The following is a 7,783-nucleotide window of genomic DNA, read 5'->3' as shown; positions in this document are numbered from 1 at the left end:
TTTGAAAGGTTTAGGTCATGGATGAATGTAAAATAAGAGAAATGTAAATAAAGCGATAAATGTTAAATATTTTGTTAATTCGACAAGTATGTAAATAAAATTAAGTGTACAGTATAAATGTAAGGAGGCGTGTTAGGGAAATGATACATTTACACTGTACATGAGAGTGTGTGTGTAAGGGTTAGAGGGCGTCAAGGACTTAGTGGAGACAAAAGACTGTTGCCAGATGTTAGAAGAATCTAATCTAGTCGGTTGGCGACAAGCGTGCGTGCAAGACGTTCTTCAGAGTGTAATATAGATGTATAACTGTTGTGTGGGAAATATAGTCAATTATTTGTATTCCCAAATCCTCGAATTTCCTTAACAATACTTCGAATGTCATACTTTAGTGTATTATTGGTTTTAATAAAGAGATTCTAACTGTGTCGTCACAAAAAATTCACAGAAACATGCCTTTTTTGTACGAATTAACCTTAGCCCCCCCTTAACTCCCATAACGCCACCCCCACTTCCTTCGGTGCGTACTTTCGTACCTCATTTTCTAACCCGTTTTCCGCCGTTGCTTTCTTTTGCTTCTTTTCTTTTCTTTTCTTTTTTCCCTCTATGAGCGCTTCTCTGCTACATTTTCCTTTCATAAACTTTGTCATCTCCCTTCTCATCTCTCTTTTCCTTTCTTTCCACTCCTTGTTGTACCACGCTTTCTCTCCCATACCCCATTTCCTTATCTTCACTTTCTTCTTTGGCATTGCTTCGTTTATCTTCTTTTTGATTTCAGTCCACGTTTCCTCTACTGTTCTTCCCTTGGACTGCAGGTCCAGTCTTTACATTCCTCCAGGTATTTTTCCACACTTTCGCTTGTTCATTCCCTTTTCTCCTTCTCTTCTTCTAGCTTTTCCTGGTTTTTTTATAATTCTGCCCCCCCCCCATCCCTATTCAACGGCATGTAGTCCGACTATGTTCTTTTTTATACTGTTACGACCTTTCGCGGAGAGACGCGACCGCTAGGAAAACGCGTCAGCGAGAGGCGTAAATTCTCGCTACGATTCTGTTATTCGACGCCGCAAAATAGTCGTTCCCCTGTTTCGATTAAGATAACAGAGGTGGTTCAATGAAGTAACACTGTATTGACAGGTGAACATAAAATAATATATTTGACAATAATATGATGAATAAATTACACAAAGTTGACTCGACCTTACGATATCTCTCAATGAATTCGTTAAACTATATGATTTTGATTTTGCTCGTCAGAGCTCTCGATGTCTAACGCTTGGCTCGTCAGAAGGGACTGATTGCCTTTCGATCATTTCTTTGTCTTGTTTGGAAGACGACCCCCATTATGCTCGCTTCACGCCGCCGCTCGCGCCTATGATCACGTATGGTTCTTCTTGTGTCGAAAACGTTACGGACAAAAATCGACGTTTCTAGGGCTCGCTGCTTGGCGACAACTATGCTCCCGTCGATACATTGTATATGATCCGGCGGGCAGATAAGACGGTTTGCCTGCGACACCGTAGGACCGCGAGCGACGGTTAGAAAATACAGCCTGTGGTAAGCATCGTGGCGTAACACCTACTTTCATGTCGATTATTGATAAAGATTATTCGCCAGTGATACAATTTATATGTGTTCCCCCTTGTCTACGGGAATGTTAAACGTCTCTCCTTTCATACTACAAAAATATTTTTTTTTTTTTTACGTGGAGGAAATCTTCATAGACACCTACCTTACCACCCTGTGGGGACGGGCAGAATGTAGTGCTGGATTCTTACCGGCTAAAACCTTCACGAACGGGACAGTGTACCAGTGCGAGTTTTTATCGTCGGGCCCCTGTGTGCTTAACACCAAGCACGTTTAAAAACCAAGTACTCCCAGAAAGTACATCCACAGCACACGCAAGGGAGGAGAGCTTGGCCGCTTGCCTGTTTGTATTATTCTAAGAGAAATTTTGGTTTTTCCGTCCCTTTTTAGATGGGAGTCCTTATGCCGAGGATTCGAACTCGCGACGGGTCGTCTTCAGTTCTGGGCTTTAACGGCCGTAGCTGGCTGCCTCGCCGAGGTTCTAGCTGATTGGAAAGTATTTGATTCTTAATGTGGCAATGTATATCATAGGAAGTATTCTAAGTAGCCTCATGAAGGAGATGTACTTTTTTCATAGCCCTCTCATAATACAAGGGGCAAAGGTAAATAATTCCCTTAATTAAAAGTATTATTATTAAATCTATTATAAAGCTCTTAATATATTTTTGCTGCTATTATATTTCTTGTAGTAACAGTAGTGTTAAGAGGCAAGGAGAGGATCCTGAGTGACCTGAAAGTTCGTCAAAAAGTTTATTATAGCACCTTAAGGACTATTTTTTCTTTTTAAAAAACACATTTTTTTAAACCCGCCAAAATTTTTAATTTCACGCTATTTTCTGCCTTCTTTTTAGTTCTGCAGTCTGCTACAGGTAGTATACCAATAACTAATTTTTTCTACGTTTGTTTTACTCATATTGTTAAGAACGATGTAAATAAAATAATAAGAGGAGCCTATCACAAGGGACGTTCGAACGTGTACGCAAATGAATGGTCAATAGCGTGGAAACTCTTAATTAAACTTTGCATTAAATACTTTCACGTGACATTCCTTTTCTATGAGAAAAATTTGAATTGATACTAAATAAATAAGGGTTTAGCGTGGATAATGATTCGGATCTAACTATTTTTATTCGTACAACTCATATGTTATTTGTAATTGTTTTTAAAATGATTTCGAAAGTTAATAGAAAGTTGTATACGTTTTTATTTTATTTTCTGATTTCAATTTGTACAAAATTTGTCAAAGGAATTATCTTCTTTGTCGAAACTGAAAGATTAAAATATAGCACCTGTCCATTTCTTAAAAATTAATTTACATACAAAATGTTACTCATACGTACATATCTGTATTTATCATATTTCTTAATCATTTTACTATTACGTTATGGTACATTTCAATTTTCGTATTAGATATCTTCAAATTAATTGTAAAATGCTATTACTAAAATATTCCTTGCTGTTCTGCAGACATATTCAATTGTAAAGAGAATAAAGCACGACTTAATCTTGTCTAATCTTTTTTCACTCTTTCTTTCTACAAATTTAATTTTTTTTTCCATCTAACTGGCGTCTACTGATTCAGGTATCTACATTCCTTTTTCACAGCGGTCAAATGTATTGCTTTTGAGTTCCGATTATATTGAGACAGTTTACTTACCGTGCAAAAATATCAGGTCTCGTTCCGATAGCTATATATTGGGTTGGTAATTAAGTCATTGCGGATTTTGTCATTAGGTGGTATTGACAAAATCCGCAATCATTTCGTTGCCAATGCAGTAAATCTGCTACCACTAATCAGTGGTCTCTGTAACCGTGCGTGAGCTTGATCACGTCGAATTTCTTCAAATATTTCCACACCTCCTTGACCTTACTTATCAACCCTGCCACATTCCAGAAGCACATTTTCATCCCCTTTGTAGGCCCCCCATTTTCCCCTTTTTCCCCTTCTTTCATTGTTCTTCCCCTCTCTTTCTTTCTTCCTCCAGCCTCTCTTCATTTTCGTTCCACCTGTACCATCTGTTTTCTATTTTTAGTTACTTATATTCTATCCTCACATCTTCGCCCTTTTCCCTTCTTAATCTCGTTATCCTTCTTATTTGTTGCTGTAGCTCCCTTTCTTTTTTTGTCAGATCGTCATCTATGTATACCTCCTTTTCCAATTTGCTTTGTTCCTCCATTATCCTCATTTTTTCCTCTATTGATTTCATCGTCGCCACTATTATTGTGTTTTTGTCCCTCACCCTTATCATATGTGTTCTTTCTATTTCTGCCCCTATTTTCATTTTTTCTCTTATGAACTCCTTTACTGTCTCTGCATTGCTTCCTTCGTTCCAGTCTACTCCTTTGATTACTATGTTCCTTCTTCTTTTCTCTCTCTCTCTCTCTCTCTCTCTCTCTGCCCTGTCCTTCTCCTCCTCGATTCTTCTGACTCTGCCCAATAGTTCTTTCTTTTCCCTTTTCCACACTTCTCTCTCTCTCTCTCTCCCTTCTTTCTCTTTCCGCTTTCATTTTCCTCTTCATCTCCGCCACTTCCTTTTCGAATATACCTTTTATTTCCTTTATCATTGTCTCGAATCCTCTTTCTATTTTCTCCATTTTTTCCATCATTACCTCCATTCCTTTCTCCCTGGTTGGTGTCTATTTTTCTCACAAGCTGTATTTATCCAATGTATTTTTGAAATCTGCCTTATCATCCGTATTACCCGTGTTCCTTGGCATTCCACTGTTTGTCGTCATCTGTCGTTTCCCCACCTTACTTCTTTTGCCGTGTTTCCGACTCCTTAACCTCTTCTCTTCTAGTTTTCTTATTTGCATCTCTCTCTCGTTACTGTCTTCTTTTCGCTTTTCTTTCACTTTTCCTCGTCTGCTCACCCTTTATTTTGACTTCTTCGTGTCACTTTGTGTTTCCTTCTCCTTTTTCCCTTCACACTTCACTTTTTCCACAGAGCACTCCATTCACGTGTTACCCTCGCCCCGAACCAAACCGAAAGTCCATCATTTGTAATGACTTTTCGTAAACAGAACACTCGAAAATTAATACTTTTTAATCACTTAATTTTTTCAAAACATCTTTTATAATTTAGTAGGTTTTTTTTATTGCCAAGGAGAGTTAACTTTTTTTTTAAATAACTTCCCTCGTAAGAATTTTGGGAATAATTTTTATTTTTTCCACTAGTCGAAATATTTCAAGCTCTTCATACTTTTAACCTTTTAAACAAAGTCAGAAAATCCTATGCAGCTTGTAGGGATCTAGAAACAGCATGATTTATTTACTCTAATTGTTTTTTTAGATGTTTTTACCAATTTATAATGTTCTAATACAAAGTGTCGTAAATTAAATTGTCCTACCTTTAAAAATCGATAGGACATTTTATTGCATACCACGTACATATGTTGAAACCACTAATGTCATAACAAATTTTTCTATCTTTCACTTCTATTCTTTGTTTTCTCCTTACTATGTTTGCGTTTACGTATATTTAAAAATACTAATTAAATACATCTTCAGACTTTTGGATCTTAATAGCCGAAATTATGGTACAAGAACACTAAATTTACAGTTAGAATTTATATTTGATAAACGATTTCAGTGATATTCATCGACACTCACTTGCACGCATCTCAGTACTTTCTTCCATACCAGACTGTTAACTCAACAGTTTACATTTCTTTGTTTTCGAGACGCCGCGCTCACACACGATTGCACACACTGATATTCACATACATGCTTCGCTACTACGCAGCTAACCTAGTCTAGCACATAAAATTATACATATCTCAATAATATGATTTCAAGTCATTTCTTGATAAAAATGTCCTATTTGCTCCTTTTATAAAACTAAAACGTTCTATCTGAAGCATTGAATTAATTAATACATTATTACCTATTTATTTATTATTTATTTTTCATTATCTATTGCTATTATCTATGTATTATTACCTGTACGCTTAGTTACAATTGTAGATATAGGCTGTTACGAAAAGCTGACTAAATTAAATCGAATAAAGGAAAACAAGAATCACAGGAAGAAAATGTAAAACCTCAGTTTTTTCAGTCTCGAAGTGCCAGATAGAATACCAAGTAACGATAGAAAAGACAGTATAAGTATCAAATGGTGGTATGGCTCACACCCATTTGCATAACTGAAACATTGAAGAAACATGCTCCTGTTTTCCAATAAGGGTCATTGCACATCAAATCGATCATTTTTTGACTTTAAAGTTAGGAATTTTTTCAGTGGAGTATCATATAATTTACGTGAATTGCTCATTTCATGAAAATGGAATTCAGAAACTATTTTTGTAATCGAGTTGCCCTTTTGAAGGTTTAATGTGTAAGATTTAACATATCTAAATGACATTTCGTTCGCAATAAAGAATCAATACTTTCTGATGTTGGAAATTATAAACACACGTTTCTCTTTTAATTCTGAAAATTTTACTTACAACTGGTTTTCAAAAATTTTCAAATATAGAATCCGCCTTAAACGTATGTAAGTACATGACTGACACTCGTCTAAAGATGGAATTTCCTTAGCCGTACAGCCGCGCCTTACGCGGCTGCGTCTGAAATCCGCAGTCTGAGTCTTAAATCCGAATTGAATGGCTTACATTGATCGTCTGTCTGAACCACTCTCATAGCAACACCAGCTGATACACGCATCCGACGCTTGTATTGATACACATAGCACAGACGACTATGCTAATATCATTGACAGCAATGCTGCTACGAGACATTGCAATGATTTCGATAAACAATTGTATAATGTGTACCTTCCTTAGCGTTTATTCTCAAAACAGTTTTAATATTATAATAACTATATAATAATATAATATAATAATAATAACATAATGGTGTGATATTGAGTGAAATGCCGCAGATCAATAAAATATTAGTTATAATGAATCCAAACCAATGGCTTTAAAATTACAGTACACACAGATTATTAGAAAAGATAGAACAGATTAAAGAAAATTATGCTGATGAAATAAAATAAATAAAGGAGATAAAGAAACATAAAATGAAATAAAAGGATATAAAGTAATATATGATCATATAAATAAAGTAAAACAAAATAATTAACGAACCAATTTACAAATAGAAACTTTTTACAAGCTTATAAGTAACATTATGTCTAATTAAATTATAAACAGGTTACGGTATTATCGCTACTCGTATAACATCTTTGATTTCATCATTCAAAGAAATACGTTTACTGAAGTTGATTCAGAATGTCAATAGGCGCCACCTTCTAACCACCGGTATGTATCCAAGTTTTGCCTATGATTATGTTGTTCATGTCTGGAATTTGGTAATTAATAGTGTAAATTCACTCAGTAATACTGTGTTGTATATCAAATTTTTTTATCTATTTCGTTTTTGATTACACGATGTCAATGGATCAAACATCTAGATTCGCGTCTAATATATTGTTCGAAATCCAATGCTCAAAAGGAAAAATTATTAGCACCAAAAATTATTATATGCCAATAATTATTTTTAACATAAAATTATTAGCATAGCGGAATCCCTCCGCGGTCCTTCCAAAAAGATCTGGTAAGTGCCGCCGAAAGGCGACAGTGCCTTACCATTTATATGTGTGTTCCACCCTTGTCTACGGGAGTGTTAAACGTCTCTCCTTTCATAATAAAAAAAAAATTTTTTTTTTACGTGGAGGAAATCTTCATAGACACTTTACCACCCTAACGCAGGTGGGCAGAATGTAGTGCCGGATTCTTACCGGCTAAAACATCCACGGGCGGGATGACAGTAGACCAGTGTTGTGCGAGTTGATCGTCGGGCCCCTGTGTGCGTAACACCAAGCACGTTTAACCATGTACTCCCAGAAAGTACATCCAGCCACAGCACACGCAAGGGGGAGGGGGGCTGGCCGCTTGCCTGTTGTATATTTCTGTAGTATCGTGGACGAAAGGCCTAAGAAATATCGGACGAACTATGAACAATGTCGCGAGAGCCGAGGCGCCGTCGGGCCCATCAATGTGTCATCGGTCTTTTCAAGTGCATAGTTTCGTGGAAAAAACCTACGTGACCCTGGCTACGAGCGTCTGCAGAACACGTGTGCGGTGGGCCTAGGAAAAAGACAACAGAATGCGACAACGGCCAGAGAGTGCGAGTCGAGGAGCAGAGTGTGAGTCGAGGAGCCGAGTGAGAGTTGAGCGGAGACGGAGTTTGCGAGTGGCG

General features: G+C 36.8%; 1 non-coding gene and 1 pseudogene across 1 annotated transcript; both read right to left on the bottom strand.

Moving 5' to 3' along the window:
• Positions 1-1,595: 1,595 nt before the first annotated feature.
• LOC117161792 (U6atac minor spliceosomal RNA) lies at positions 1,596-1,678 on the bottom strand (annotated as a pseudogene).
• Positions 1,679-7,127: 5,449 nt separating this feature from the next.
• LOC117161791 (U6atac minor spliceosomal RNA) lies at positions 7,128-7,234 on the bottom strand. The gene has a single exon (XR_004465079.1). It is a non-coding gene; the product is annotated as a U6atac minor spliceosomal RNA (small nuclear RNA).
• Positions 7,235-7,783: the final 549 nt, after the last annotated feature.

This window comes from Bombus vancouverensis, chromosome 18, assembly GCF_051014615.1.
Source record: "Bombus vancouverensis nearcticus chromosome 18, iyBomVanc1_principal, whole genome shotgun sequence".
In the NCBI taxonomy this organism is placed as follows: Eukaryota; Metazoa; Arthropoda; class Insecta; order Hymenoptera; family Apidae; genus Bombus; species Bombus vancouverensis.
This window is presented reverse-complemented; position numbering and strand designations above follow the sequence as displayed.